Source organism: Eschrichtius robustus, chromosome 11, assembly GCF_028021215.1.
Source record: "Eschrichtius robustus isolate mEscRob2 chromosome 11, mEscRob2.pri, whole genome shotgun sequence".
Classification (NCBI taxonomy): Eukaryota; Metazoa; Chordata; class Mammalia; order Artiodactyla; family Eschrichtiidae; genus Eschrichtius; species Eschrichtius robustus.
Window position 1 is genome coordinate 26138130 of NC_090834.1, and position 14877 is coordinate 26153006.

Genomic DNA, 14877 nt, shown 5'->3' on the forward strand with positions numbered 1-14877 from the left:
GCACCTTCTCTCCTCAGTGAAGACGTCCTTTCTTGCAGACTGCCAGCCTGGGACTCCTACTCCGTCTCAGAACACCGAGGTTGGCAGAGCGTTGAAATGACCCCTTCCCTCAACGCCGTACACGTCTCTTCAAGGACATAAACCCTGTGTGCCCATTCGTGATACCTCTCCGCCCTATGAAACACAGAAGAGCTGTGGCTGGATGGTAGGAAACAGTGGCCGTAGTGTCCTTCGATCAGTAAGTATCCCGTTCCAAAGGCCCCCCGTGAAAAATCTCTTGCTTTCGAGGGCCGAGGGCATACCAAGGGCTGCCAAACACAGCTAAAGGAGGCGAAATTAAGAGAAGCAGAACTTGCTCCTGAGAAACTCGTACATACCCTGAACCCAAAGCATGCCTCTTCGTGGAGACCGAAGGCCTCCCCAGCTCAGATGTTGGGCCCTGGAACACAGCGCTCACCGCTGCCGTCCAGGAGAGGTAGGCAGGGAATGTTTTCAAGTCTCGCCTGCCTCTCAGGGCCTGTTCAGCTTGAGTGGAAAATAGCCACAGCCTGCCCGAACGTCCTGCCGAGCAGCCAGTTTTACCGAGAGTGTGGCAAACGCTTCCAAGTTCTCTGAGGGGAAAAGAGGCCGTTGCTGTGGTGTGCACGAACTTCACTGCCACTCTTTTGGAGCACAGTGCTCTCTGGGCGGGCAGGATCGTTCCTAGAGGAGGAGCATTTGAACGGACGTCTGCCCTGGTATACTTCCTACATCCGGACATCGAGTGTACCTTTCCTACGCTCCAGGCACCACCACGGTGCACAGGACTCCTCTGGATGGCGAGAAACAAGACGCAACATTTCTTCTAGGGGGCTCGTGAGGGACGAGGCCTCTTGAGGAGTTGGGCCCTCGAGTGCCGCTGAAACCACTGAGGTTGATGGCCACGTTATGGCAGCGACACATTGAGAGCATTTCAGGTTCATGGAACCCCGCGCAGTGTGCCATGAGAGAAGAAAACGCAGTTGCTGCCTTGACAGGGTTAGGTTGCATTGCCTCTGTTCCCCCCTCCGAAAAATAACTTTCCCAGAGACAGCACAGCTTCACGTCCCGAGGAATGTTTCTGCTGTGTGCTAGGATACATGAAAGGAAACCCGGGGACGCTGGGAGACTCTGAGCTGTACGCGGCTTGAAAAACCTCCAAACCCTTCAGGGGTGAGCGTGGCACTTCTGGAGAGTGACACAGCATGTTTCCTAATGGAAACCTAGTGTGACATTTCGGGGACTCTCTGCACAACCTTCCTCCGCCGCTTAGCTGGATGTCCTTGCCCAGAAGCGGCAGTTGCCAAGGAGTTCTCTCCCAGGAGCTCGTGAGACAGCATATCAGGCAGGAGCGCAGAGAAGGAGACCAGCCTTTCTGCGGGTTTTCAGAGGTTCGCTTTTCTGCCTTTGAGCCTTTGAACACAGAGATCCAGTCAGCTCCCAATGATACTTTAGAACTGCAGTATTGAAGGTGTCTCTTGCCATCAGCCCCCTGCTCAGCTCCCGTCTCCTAGGTGCATCCAGTGGAGTAGCATACACTCTGCAGCCTCCTTCACCACGTTGTTTAGGAACGGCGCATTTCCTCTTGGGGAAGAAATCTTTCCTTGCAGCCTGCCTGGCCCGAGCTCCTATTCCTTTTCAGAAGGCCGAGTTCGGCACAGCCCTGAAATGACCCCTTCCCTCAAGGCCGGACACATCTCTTAAAGACTACATTCCATGGGTCCCCATTCATTACACCTTACCTCCCATGAAACACAAAGGAGCTGTAGCGTGATGGGAGGAAACAACGGCCTCCTTCTCCTTCTAGGAATACCCCGTTGCCCAAGGTTACGGGCCTGGTCCGGGAGCAACAGTTGCCCCGGATTTCTTCGCTTTGAGCTCGTGAGACAGCATATCAGGTAGGAGCGCCGAGAAGGAGACCTGCCTCTCTCTGGTTTGGAAGAGGTTAGCTTTTCTACTCAGCCTTGGAGCACAAAGACCCAGCCAATTCCCAATGACAGTTTAGGAGGTGGTTACTGGTGCAGGTCTCTCGGCGCTTAGCCCCCCGTTCAGCTACAGTCTGTAGAGTGCATTCAGGGAAGAGCAAGAAAGTCTCCCAACGCCCCGCATCTTGTGGGGAAGGAACAGCACCTTCTCTCCTCAGTGAAGACGTCCTTTCTTGCAGACTGCCAGGCTGGGACTCCTACTCCGTCTCAGAACACCGAGGTTGGCAGAGCGTTGAAATGACCCCTTCCCTCAACGCCGTACACGTCTCTTCAAGGACATAAACCCTGTGTGCCCATTCGTGATACCTCTCCGCCCTATGAAACACAGAAGAGCTGTGGCTGGATGGTAGGAAACAGTGGCCGTAGTGTCCTTCGATCAGTAAGTATCCCGTTCCAAAGGCCCCCCGTGAAAAATCTCTTGCTTTCGAGGGCCGAGGGCATACCAAGGGCTGCCAAACACAGCTAAAGGAGGCGAAATTAAGAGAAGCAGAACTTGCTCCTGAGAAACTCGTACATACCCTGAACCCAAAGCATGCCTCTTCGTGGAGACCGAAGGCCTCCCCAGCTCAGATGTTGGGCCCTGGAACACAGCGCTCACCGCTGCCGTCCAGGAGAGGTAGGCAGGGAATGTTTTCAAGTCTCGCCTGCCTCTCAGGGCCTGTTCAGCTTGAGTGGAAAATAGCCACAGCCTGCCCGAACGTCCTGCCGAGCAGCCAGTTTTACCGAGAGTGTGGCAAACGCTTCCAAGTTCTCTGAGGGGAAAAGAGGCCGTTGCTGTGGTGTGCACGAACTTCACTGCCACTCTTTTGGAGCACAGTGCTCTCTGGGCGGGCAGGATCGTTCCTAGAGGAGGAGCATTTGAACGGACGTCTGCCCTGGTATACTTCCTACATCCGGACATCGAGTGTACCTTTCCTACGCTCCAGGCACCACCACGGTGCACAGGACTCCTCTGGATGGCGAGAAACAAGACGCAACATTTCTTCTAGGGGGCTCGTGAGGGACGAGGCCTCTTGAGGAGTTGGGCCCTCGAGTGCCGCTGAAACCACTGAGGTTGATGGCCACGTTATGGCAGCGACACATTGAGAGCATTTCAGGTTCATGGAACCCCGCGCAGTGTGCCATGAGAGAAGAAAACGCAGTTGCTGCCTTGACAGGGTTAGGTTGCATTGCCTCTGTTCCCCCCTCCGAAAAATAACTTTCCCAGAGACAGCACAGCTTCACGTCCCGAGGAATGTTTCTGCTGTGTGCTAGGATACATGAAAGGAAACCCGGGGACGCTGGGAGACTCTGAGCTGTACGCGGCTTGAAAAACCTCCAAACCCTTCAGGGGTGAGTGTGGCACTTCTGGAGAGTGACACAGCATGTTTCCTAATGGAAACCTAGTGTGACATTTCGGGGACTCTCTGCACAACCTTCCTCCGCCGCTTAGCTGGATGTCCTTGCCCAGAAGCGGCAGTTGCCAAGGAGTTCTCTCCCAGGAGCTCGTGAGACAGCATATCAGGCAGGAGCGCAGAGAAGGAGACCAGCCTTTCTGCGGGTTTTCAGAGGTTCGCTTTTCTGCCTTTGAGCCTTTGAACACAGAGATCCAGTCAGCTCCCAATGATACTTTAGAACTGCAGTATTGAAGGTGTCTCTTGCCATCAGCCCCCTGCTCAGCTCCCGTCTCCTAGGTGCATCCAGTGGAGTAGCATACACTCTGCAGCCTCCCGCACCACGTTGTTTAGGAACGGCGCATTTCCTCTTGGGGAAGAAATCTTTCCTTGCAGCCTGCCTGGCCCGAGCTCCTATTCCTTTTCAGAAGGCCGAGTTCGGCACAGCCCTGAAATGACCCCTTCCCTCAAGGCCGGACACATCTCTTAAAGACTACACTCCATGGGTCCCCATTCATTACATCTTACCTCCCATGAAACACAAAGGAGCTGTAGCGTGATGGGAGGAAACAACGGCCTCCTTCTCCTTCTAGGAATACCCCGTTGCCCAAGGTTACGGGCCTGGTCCTGGAGCAACAGTTGCCCCGGATTTCTTCGCTTTGAGCTCGTGAGACAGCATATCAGGTGTGAGCGCGGAGAAGGAGACCTGCCTCTCTCTGGTTTGGAAGAGGTTAGCTTTTCTACTCAGCCTTGGAGCACAAAGCCCCAGCCAATTCCCAATGACAGTTTAGGAGGTGGTTACTGGTGCAGGTCTCTCGGCGCTTAGCCCCCCGTTCAGCTACAGTCTGTAGAGTGCATTCAGGGAAGAGCAAGAAAGTCTCCCAACGCCCCGCATCTTGTGGGGAAGGAACAGCACCTTCTCTCCTCAGTGAAGACGTCCTTTCTTGCAGACTGCCAGCCTGGGACTCCTACTCCGTCTCAGAACACCGAGGTTGGCAGAGCGTTGAAATGACCCCTTCCCTCAACGCCGTACACGTCTCTTCAAGGACATAAACCCTGTGTGCCCATTCGTGATACCTCTCCGCCCTATGAAACACAGAAGAGCTGTGGCTGGATGGTAGGAAACAGTGGCCGTAGTGTCCTTCGATCAGTAAGTATCCCGTTCCAAAGGCCCCCCGTGAAAAATCTCTTGCTTTCGAGGGCCGAGGGCATACCAAGGGCTGCCAAACACAGCTAAAGGAGGCGAAATTAAGAGAAGCAGAACTTGCTCCTGAGAAACTCGTACATACCCTGAACCCAAAGCATGCCTCTTCGTGGAGACCGAAGGCCTCCCCAGCTCAGATGTTGGGCCCTGGAACACAGCGCTCACCGCTGCCGTCCAGGAGAGGTAGGCAGGGAATGTTTTCAAGTCTCGCCTGCCTTCCAGGGCCTGTTCAGCTTGAGTGGAAAATAGCCACAGCCTGCCCGAACGTCCTGCCGAGCAGCCAGTTTTACCGAGAGTGTGGCAAACGCTTCCAAGTTCTCTGAGGGGAAAAGAGGCCGTTGCTGTGGTGTGCACGAACTTCACTGCCACTCTTTTGGAGCACAGTGCTCTCTGGGCGGGCAGGATCGTTCCTAGAGGAGGAGCATTTGAACGGACGTCTGCCCTGGTATACTTCCTACATCCGGACATCGAGTGTACCTTTCCTACGCTCCAGGCACCACCACGGTGCACAGGACTCCTCTGGATGGCGAGAAACAAGACGCAACATTTCTTCTAGGGGGCTCGTGAGGGACGAGGCCTCTTGAGGAGTTGGGCCCTCGAGTGCCGCTGAAACCACTGAGGTTGATGGCCACGTTATGGCAGCGACACATTGAGAGCATTTCAGGTTCATGGAACCCCGCGCAGTGTGCCATGAGAGAAGAAAACGCAGTTGCTGCCTTGACAGGGTTAGGTTGCATTGCCTCTGTTCCCCCCTCCGAAAAATAACTTTCCCAGAGACAGCACAGCTTCACGTCCCGAGGAATGTTTCTGCTGTGTGCTAGGATACATGAAAGGAAACCCGGGGACGCTGGGAGACTCTGAGCTGTACGCGGCTTGAAAAACCTCCAAACCCTTCAGGGGTGAGCGTGGCACTTCTGGAGAGTGACACAGCATGTTTCCTAATGGAAACCTAGTGTGACATTTCGGGGACTCTCTGCACAACCTTCCTCCGCCGCTTAGCTGGATGTCCTTGCCCAGAAGCGGCAGTTGCCAAGGAGTTCTCTCCCAGGAGCTCGTGAGACAGCATATCAGGCAGGAGCGCAGAGAAGGAGACCAGCCTTTCTGCGGGTTTTCAGAGGTTCGCTTTTCTGCCTTTGAGCCTTTGAACACAGAGATCCAGTCAGCTCCCAATGATACTTTAGAACTGCAGTATTGAAGGTGTCTCTTGCCATCAGCCCCCTGCTCAGCTCCCGTCTCCTAGGTGCATCCAGTGGAGTAGCATACACTCTGCAGCCTCCCGCACCACGTTGTTTAGGAACGGCGCATTTCCTCTTGGGGAAGAAATCTTTCCTTGCATCCTGCCTGGCCCGAGCTCCTATTCCTTTTCAGAAGGCCGAGTTCGGCACAGCCCTGAAATGACCCCTTCCCTCAAGGCCGGACACATCTCTTAAAGACTACACTCCATGGGTCCCCATTCATTACATCTTACCTCCCATGAAACACAAAGGAGCTGTAGCGTGATGGGAGGAAACAACGGCCTCCTTCTCCCTCTAGGAATACCCCGTTGCCCAAGGTTACGGGCCTGGTCCGGGAGCAACAGTTGCCCCGGATTTCTTCGCTTTGAGCTCGTGAGACAGCATATCAGGTAGGAGCGCCGAGAAGGAGACCTGCCTCTCTCTGGTTTGGAAGAGGTTAGCTTTTCTACTCAGCCTTGGAGCACAAAGACCCAGCCAATTCCCAATGACAGTTTAGGAGGTGGTTACTGGTGCAGGTCTCTCGGCGCTTAGCCCACCGTTCAGCTACAGTCTGTAGAGTGCATTCAGGGAAGAGCAAGAAAGTCTCCCTACGCCCCGCATCTTGTGGGGAAGGAACAGCATCTTCTCTCCTCAGTGAAGACGTCCTTTCTTGCAGACTGCCAGGCTGGGACTCCTACTCCGTCTCAGAACACCGAGGTTGGCAGAGCGTTGAAATGACCCCTTCCCTCAACGCCGTACACGTCTCTTCAAGGACATAAACCCTGTGTGCCCATTCGTGATACCTCTCCGCCCTATGAAACACAGAAGAGCTGTGGCTGGATGGTAGGAAACAGTGGCCGTAGTGTCCTTCGATCAGTATCCCGTTCCAAAGGCCCCGCGTGAAAATCTCTTGCTTTCGAGGGCGGAGGGCATACCAAGGGCTGCCAAACACAGCTAAAGGAGACGAAATTAAGAGAAGCAGAACTTGCTCCTGAGAAACTCGTACATACCCTGAACCCAAAGCATGCCTCTTCGTGGAGACCGAAGGCCTCCCCAGCTCAGATTTTGGGCCCTGGAACACAGCGCTCACCGCTGCCGTCCAGGAGAGGTAGGCAGGGAATGTTTTCAAGTCTCGCCTGCCTCTCAGGGCCTGTTCAGCTTGAGTGGAAAATAGCCACAGCCTGCCCGAACGTCCTGCCGAGCAGCCAGTTTTACCGAGAGTGTGGCAAACGCTTCCAAGTTCTCTGAGGGGAAAAGAGGCCATTGCTGTGGTGTGCACGGCCTTCACTGCCACTCTTTTGGAGCACAGTGCTCTCTGGGCGGGCAGGATCGTTCCTAGAGGAGGAGCATTTGAACGGACGTCTGCCCTGGTATACTTCCTACATCCGGACATCGAGTGTACCTTTCCTACGCTCCAGGCACCACCACGGTGCACAGGACTCCTCTGGATGGCGAGAAACAAGACGCAACATTTCTTCTAGGGGGCTCGTAAGGGACCAGGCCTCTTGAGGAGTTGGGCCCTCGAGTGCCGCTGAAACCACTGAGGTTGATGGCCACGTTATGGCAGCGACACATTGAGAGCATTTCGGGTTCATGGAACCCCGCGCAGTGCGCCATGAGAGAAGAAAACGCAGTTGCTGCCTTGACAGGGTTAGGTTGCATTGCCTCTGTTCCCCCCTCCAAAAAATAACTTTCCCATAGCCAGCACAGCTTCACGTCCCGAGGAACGTTTCTGCTGTGTGCTAGGATACATGAAAGGAAACCCGGGGACGCTGGGAGACTCTGAGCTGTACGCGGCTTGAAAAACCTCCAAACCCTTCAGGGGTGAGTGTGGCACTTCTGGAGAGTGACACAGCATGTTTCCTAATGGACACCTAGTGTGACATTTCGGGGACTCTCTGCACAACCTTCCTCCGCCGCTTAGCTGGATGTCCTTGCCCAGAAGCGGCAGTTGCCAAGGAGTTCTCTCCCAGGAGCTCGTGAGACAGCATATCAGGCAGGAGCGCAGAGAAGGAGACCAGCCTTTCTGCGGGTTTTCAGAGGTTCGCTTTTCTGCCTTTGAGCTTTTGAACACAGAGATCCAGTCAGCTCCCAATGATACTTTAGAACTGCAGTATTGAAGGTGTCTCTTGCCATCAGCCCCCTGCTCAGCTCCCGTCTCCTAGGTGCATCCAGTGAAGTAGCATACACTCTGCAGCCTCCCGCACCACGTTGTTTAGGAACGGCGCATTTCCTCTTGGTGAAGAAATCTTTCCTTGCAGCCTGCCTGGCCCGAGCTCCTATTCCTTTTCAGAAGGCCGAGTTCGGCACAGCCCTGAAATGACCCCTTCCCTCAAGGCCGGACACATCTCTTAAAGACTACACTCCATGGGTCCCCATTCATTACATCTTACCTCCCATGAAACACAAAGGAGCTGTAGCGTGATGGGAGGAAACAACGGCCTCCTTCTCCCTCTAGGAATACCCCGTTGCCCAAGGTTACGGGCCTGGCCCGGGAGCAACAGTTGCCCCGGATTTCTTCGCTTTGAGCTCGTGAGACAGCATATCAGGTAGGAGCGCCGAGAAGGAGACCTGCCTCTCTCTGGTTTGGAAGAGGTTAGCTTTTCGACTCAGCCTTGGAGCACAAAGCCCCAGCCAATTCCCAATGACAGTTTAGGAGGTGGTTACTGGTGCAGGTCTCTCGGCGCTTAGCCCCCCGTTCAGCTACAGTCTGTAGAGTGCATTCAGGGAAGAGCAAGAAAGTCTCCCAACGCCCCGCATCTTGTGGGGAAGGAACAGCACCTTCTCTCCTCAGTGAAGACGTCCTTTCTTGCAGACTGCCAGCCTGGGACTCCTACTCCGTCTCAGAACACCGAGGTTGGCAGAGCGTTGAAATGGCCCCTTCCCTCAACGCCGTACACGTCTCTTCAAGGACATAAACCCTGTGTGCCCATTCGTGATACCTCTCCGCCCTATGAAACACAGAAGAGCTGTGGCTGGATGGTAGGAAACAGTGGCCGTAGTGTCCTTCGATCAGTATCCCGTTCCAAAGGCCCCCCGTGAAAATCTCTTGCTTTCGAGGGCCGAGGGCCTACCAAGGGCTGCCAAACACAGCTAAAGGAGGCGAAATTAAGAGAAGCAGAACTTGCTCCTGAGAAACTCGTACATACCCTGAACCCAAAGCATGCCTCTTCGTGGAGACCGAAGGCCTCCCCAGCTCAGATGTTGGGCCCTGGAACACAGCGCTCACCGCTGCCGTCCAGGAGACGTAGGCAGGGAATGTTTTCAAGTCTCGCCTGCCTCTCAGGGCCTGTTCAGCTTGAGTGGAAAATAGCCACAGCCTGCCCGAACGTCCTGCCGAGCAGCCAGTTTTACCGAGAGTGTGGCAAACGCTTCCAAGTTCTCTGAGGGGAAAAGAGGCCGTTGCTGTGGTGTGCACGGCCTTCACTGCCACTCTTTTGGAGCACAGTGCTCTCTGGGCGGGCAGGATCGTTCCTAGAGGAGGAGCATTTGAACGGACGTCTGCCCTGGTATACTTCCTACATCCGGACATCGAGTGTACCTTTCCTACGCTCCAGGCACCACCACGGTGCACAGGACTCCTCTGGATGGCGAGAAACAAGACGCAACATTTCTTCTAGGGGGCTCGTGAGGGACGAGGCCTCTTGAGGAGTTGGGCCCTCGAGTGCCGCTGAAACCACTGAGGTTGATGGCCACGTTATGGCAGCGACACATTGAGAGCATTTCAGGTTCATGGAACCCCGCGCAGTGTGCCATGAGAGAAGAAAACGCAGTTGCTGCCTTGACAGGGTTAGGTTGCATTGCCTCTGTTCCCCCCTCCGAAAAATAACTTTCCCAGAGACAGCACAGCTTCACGTCCCGAGGAACGTTTCTGCTGTGTGCTAGGATACATGAAAGGAAACCCGGGGACGCTGGGAGACTCTGAGCTGTACGCGGCTTGAAAAACCTCCAAACCCTTCAGGGGTGAGTGTGGCACTTCTGGAGAGTGACACAGCATGTTTCCTAATGGAAACCTAGTGTGACATTTCGGGGACTCTCTGCACAACCTTCCTCCGCCGCTTAGCTGGATGTCCTTGCCCAGAAGCGGCAGTTGCCAAGGAGTTCTCTCCCAGGAGCTCGTGAGACAGCATATCAGGCAGGAGCGCAGAGAAGGAGACCAGCCTTTCTGCGGGTTTTCAGAGGTTCGCTTTTCTGCCTTTGAGCCTTTGAACACAGAGATCCAGTCAGCTCCCAATGATACTTTAGAACTGCAGTATTGAAGGTGTCTCTTGCCATCAGCCCCCTGCTCAGCTCCCGTCTCCTAGGTGCATCCAGTGGAGTAGCATACACTCTGCAGCCTCCCGCACCACGTTGTTTAGGAACGGCGCATTTCCTCTTGGGGAAGAAATCTTTCCTTGCAGCCTGCCTGGCCCGAGCTCCTATTCCTTTTCAGAAGGCCGAGTTCGGCACAGCCCTGAAATGACCCCTTCCCTCAAGGCCGGACACATCTCTTAAAGACTACACTCCATGGGTCCCCATTCATTACATCTTACCTCCCATGAAACACAAAGGAGCTGTAGCGTGATGGGAGGAAACAACGGCCTCCTTCTCCTTCTAGGAATACCCCGTTGCCCAAGGTTACGGGCCTGGTCCTGGAGCAACAGTTGCCCCGGATTTCTTCGCTTTGAGCTCGTGAGACAGCATATCAGGTGTGAGCGCGGAGAAGGAGACCTGCCTCTCTCTGGTTTGGAAGAGGTTAGCTTTTCTACTCAGCCTTGGAGCACAAAGCCCCAGCCAATTCCCAATGACAGTTTAGGAGGTGGTTACTGGTGCAGGTCTCTCGGCGCTTAGCCCCCCGTTCAGCTACAGTCTGTAGAGTGCATTCAGGGAAGAGCAAGAAAGTCTCCCAACGCCCCGCATCTTGTGGGGAAGGAACAGCACCTTCTCTCCTCAGTGAAGACGTCCTTTCTTGCAGACTGCCAGCCTGGGACTCCTACTCCGTCTCAGAACACCGAGGTTGGCAGAGCGTTGAAATGACCCCTTCCCTCAACGCCGTACACGTCTCTTCAAGGACATAAACCCTGTGTGCCCATTCGTGATACCTCTCCGCCCTATGAAACACAGAAGAGCTGTGGCTGGATGGTAGGAAACAGTGGCCGTAGTGTCCTTCGATCAGTAAGTATCCCGTTCCAAAGGCCCCCCGTGAAAAATCTCTTGCTTTCGAGGGCCGAGGGCATACCAAGGGCTGCCAAACACAGCTAAAGGAGGCGAAATTAAGAGAAGCAGAACTTGCTCCTGAGAAACTCGTACATACCCTGAACCCAAAGCATGCCTCTTCGTGGAGACCGAAGGCCTCCCCAGCTCAGATGTTGGGCCCTGGAACACAGCGCTCACCGCTGCCGTCCAGGAGAGGTAGGCAGGGAATGTTTTCAAGTCTCGCCTGCCTTCCAGGGCCTGTTCAGCTTGAGTGGAAAATAGCCACAGCCTGCCCGAACGTCCTGCCGAGCAGCCAGTTTTACCGAGAGTGTGGCAAACGCTTCCAAGTTCTCTGAGGGGAAAAGAGGCCGTTGCTGTGGTGTGCACGAACTTCACTGCCACTCTTTTGGAGCACAGTGCTCTCTGGGCGGGCAGGATCGTTCCTAGAGGAGGAGCATTTGAACGGACGTCTGCCCTGGTATACTTCCTACATCCGGACATCGAGTGTACCTTTCCTACGCTCCAGGCACCACCACGGTGCACAGGACTCCTCTGGATGGCGAGAAACAAGACGCAACATTTCTTCTAGGGGGCTCGTGAGGGACGAGGCCTCTTGAGGAGTTGGGCCCTCGAGTGCCGCTGAAACCACTGAGGTTGATGGCCACGTTATGGCAGCGACACATTGAGAGCATTTCAGGTTCATGGAACCCCGCGCAGTGTGCCATGAGAGAAGAAAACGCAGTTGCTGCCTTGACAGGGTTAGGTTGCATTGCCTCTGTTCCCCCCTCCGAAAAATAACTTTCCCAGAGACAGCACAGCTTCACGTCCCGAGGAATGTTTCTGCTGTGTGCTAGGATACATGAAAGGAAACCCGGGGACGCTGGGAGACTCTGAGCTGTACGCGGCTTGAAAAACCTCCAAACCCTTCAGGGGTGAGCGTGGCACTTCTGGAGAGTGACACAGCATGTTTCCTAATGGAAACCTAGTGTGACATTTCGGGGACTCTCTGCACAACCTTCCTCCGCCGCTTAGCTGGATGTCCTTGCCCAGAAGCGGCAGTTGCCAAGGAGTTCTCTCCCAGGAGCTCGTGAGACAGCATATCAGGCAGGAGCGCAGAGAAGGAGACCAGCCTTTCTGCGGGTTTTCAGAGGTTCGCTTTTCTGCCTTTGAGCCTTTGAACACAGAGATCCAGTCAGCTCCCAATGATACTTTAGAACTGCAGTATTGAAGGTGTCTCTTGCCATCAGCCCCCTGCTCAGCTCCCGTCTCCTAGGTGCATCCAGTGGAGTAGCATACACTCTGCAGCCTCCCGCACCACGTTGTTTAGGAACGGCGCATTTCCTCTTGGGGAAGAAATCTTTCCTTGCATCCTGCCTGGCCCGAGCTCCTATTCCTTTTCAGAAGGCCGAGTTCGGCACAGCCCTGAAATGACCCCTTCCCTCAAGGCCGGACACATCTCTTAAAGACTACACTCCATGGGTCCCCATTCATTACATCTTACCTCCCATGAAACACAAAGGAGCTGTAGCGTGATGGGAGGAAACAACGGCCTCCTTCTCCCTCTAGGAATACCCCGTTGCCCAAGGTTACGGGCCTGGTCCGGGAGCAACAGTTGCCCCGGATTTCTTCGCTTTGAGCTAGTGAGACAGCATATCAGGTAGGAGCGCCGAGAAGGAGACCTGCCTCTCTCTGGTTTGGAAGAGGTTAGCTTTTCTACTCAGCCTTGGAGCACAAAGACCCAGCCAATTCCCAATGACAGTTTAGGAGGTGGTTACTGGTGCAGGTCTCTCGGCGCTTAGCCCACCGTTCAGCTACAGTCTGTAGAGTGCATTCAGGGAAGAGCAAGAAAGTCTCCCTACGCCCCGCATCTTGTGGGGAAGGAACAGCATCTTCTCTCCTCAGTGAAGACGTCCTTTCTTGCAGACTGCCAGGCTGGGACTCCTACTCCGTCTCAGAACACCGAGGTTGGCAGAGCGTTGAAATGACCCCTTCCCTCAACGCCGTACACGTCTCTTCAAGGACATAAACCCTGTGTGCCCATTCGTGATACCTCTCCGCCCTATGAAACACAGAAGAGCTGTGGCTGGATGGTAGGAAACAGTGGCCGTAGTGTCCTTCGATCAGTAAGTATCCCGTTCCAAAGGCCCCCCGTGAAAAATCTCTTGCTTTCGAGGGCCGAGGGCATACCAAGGGCTGCCAAACACAGCTAAAGGAGGCGAAATTAAGAGAAGCAGAACTTGCTCCTGAGAAACTCGTACATACCCTGAACCCAAAGCATGCCTCTTCGTGGAGACCGAAGGCCTCCCCAGCTCAGATGTTGGGCCCTGGAACACAGCGCTCACCGCTGCCGTCCAGGAGAGGTAGGCAGGGAATGTTTTCAAGTCTCGCCTGCCTCTCAGGGCCTGTTCAGCTTGAGTGGAAAATAGCCACAGCCTGCCCGAACGTCCTGCCGAGCAGCCAGTTTTACCGAGAGTGTGGCAAACGCTTCCAAGTTCTCTGAGGGGAAAAGAGGCCGTTGCTGTGGTGTGCACGAACTTCACTGCCACTCTTTTGGAGCACAGTGCTCTCTGGGCGGGCAGGATCGTTCCTAGAGGAGGAGCATTTGAACGGACGTCTGCCCTGGTATACTTCCTACATCCGGACATCGAGTGTACCTTTCCTACGCTCCAGGCACCACCACGGTGCACAGGACTCCTCTGGATGGCGAGAAACAAGACGCAACATTTCTTCTAGGGGGCTCGTGAGGGACGAGGCCTCTTGAGGAGTTGGGCCCTCGAGTGCCGCTGAAACCACTGAGGTTGATGGCCACGTTATGGCAGCGACACATTGAGAGCATTTCAGGTTCATGGAACCCCGCGCAGTGTGCCATGAGAGAAGAAAACGCAGTTGCTGCCTTGACAGGGTTAGGTTGCATTGCCTCTGTTCCCCCCTCCGAAAAATAACTTTCCCAGAGACAGCACAGCTTCACGTCCCGAGGAATGTTTCTGCTGTGTGCTAGGATACATGAAAGGAAACCCGGGGACGCTGGGAGACTCTGAGCTGTACGCGGCTTGAAAAACCTCCAAACCCTTCAGGGGTGAGCGTGGCACTTCTGGAGAGTGACACAGCATGTTTCCTAATGGAAACCTAGTGTGACATTTCGGGGACTCTCTGCACAACCTTCCTCCGCCGCTTAGCTGGATGTCCTTGCCCAGAAGCGGCAGTTGCCAAGGAGTTCTCTCCCAGGAGCTCGTGAGACAGCATATCAGGCAGGAGCGCAGAGAAGGAGACCAGCCTTTCTGCGGGTTTTCAGAGGTTCGCTTTTCTGCCTTTGAGCCTTTGAACACAGAGATCCAGTCAGCTCCCAATGATACTTTAGAACTGCAGTATTGAAGGTGTCTCTTGCCATCAGCCCCCTGCTCAGCTCCCGTCTCCTAGGTGCATCCAGTGGAGTAGCATACACTCTGCAGCCTCCTTCACCACGTTGTTTAGGAACGGCGCATTTCCTCTTGGGGAAGAAATCTTTCCTTGCAGCCTGCCTGGCCCGAGCTCCTATTCCTTTTCAGAAGGCCGAGTTCGGCACAGCCCTGAAATGACCCCTTCCCTCAAGGCCGGACACATCTCTTAAAGACTACATTCCATGGGTCCCCATTCATTACACCTTACCTCCCATGAAACACAAAGGAGCTGTAGCGTGATGGGAGGAAACAACGGCCTCCTTCTCCTTCTAGGAATACCCCGTTGCCCAAGGTTACGGGCCTGGTCCGGGAGCAACAGTTGCCCCGGATTTCTTCGCTTTGAGCTCGTGAGACAGCATATCAGGTAGGAGCGCCGAGAAGGAGACCTGCCTCTCTCTGGTTTGGAAGAGGTTAGCTTTTCTACTCAGCCTTGGAGCACAAAGACCCAGCCAATTCCCAATGACAGTTTAG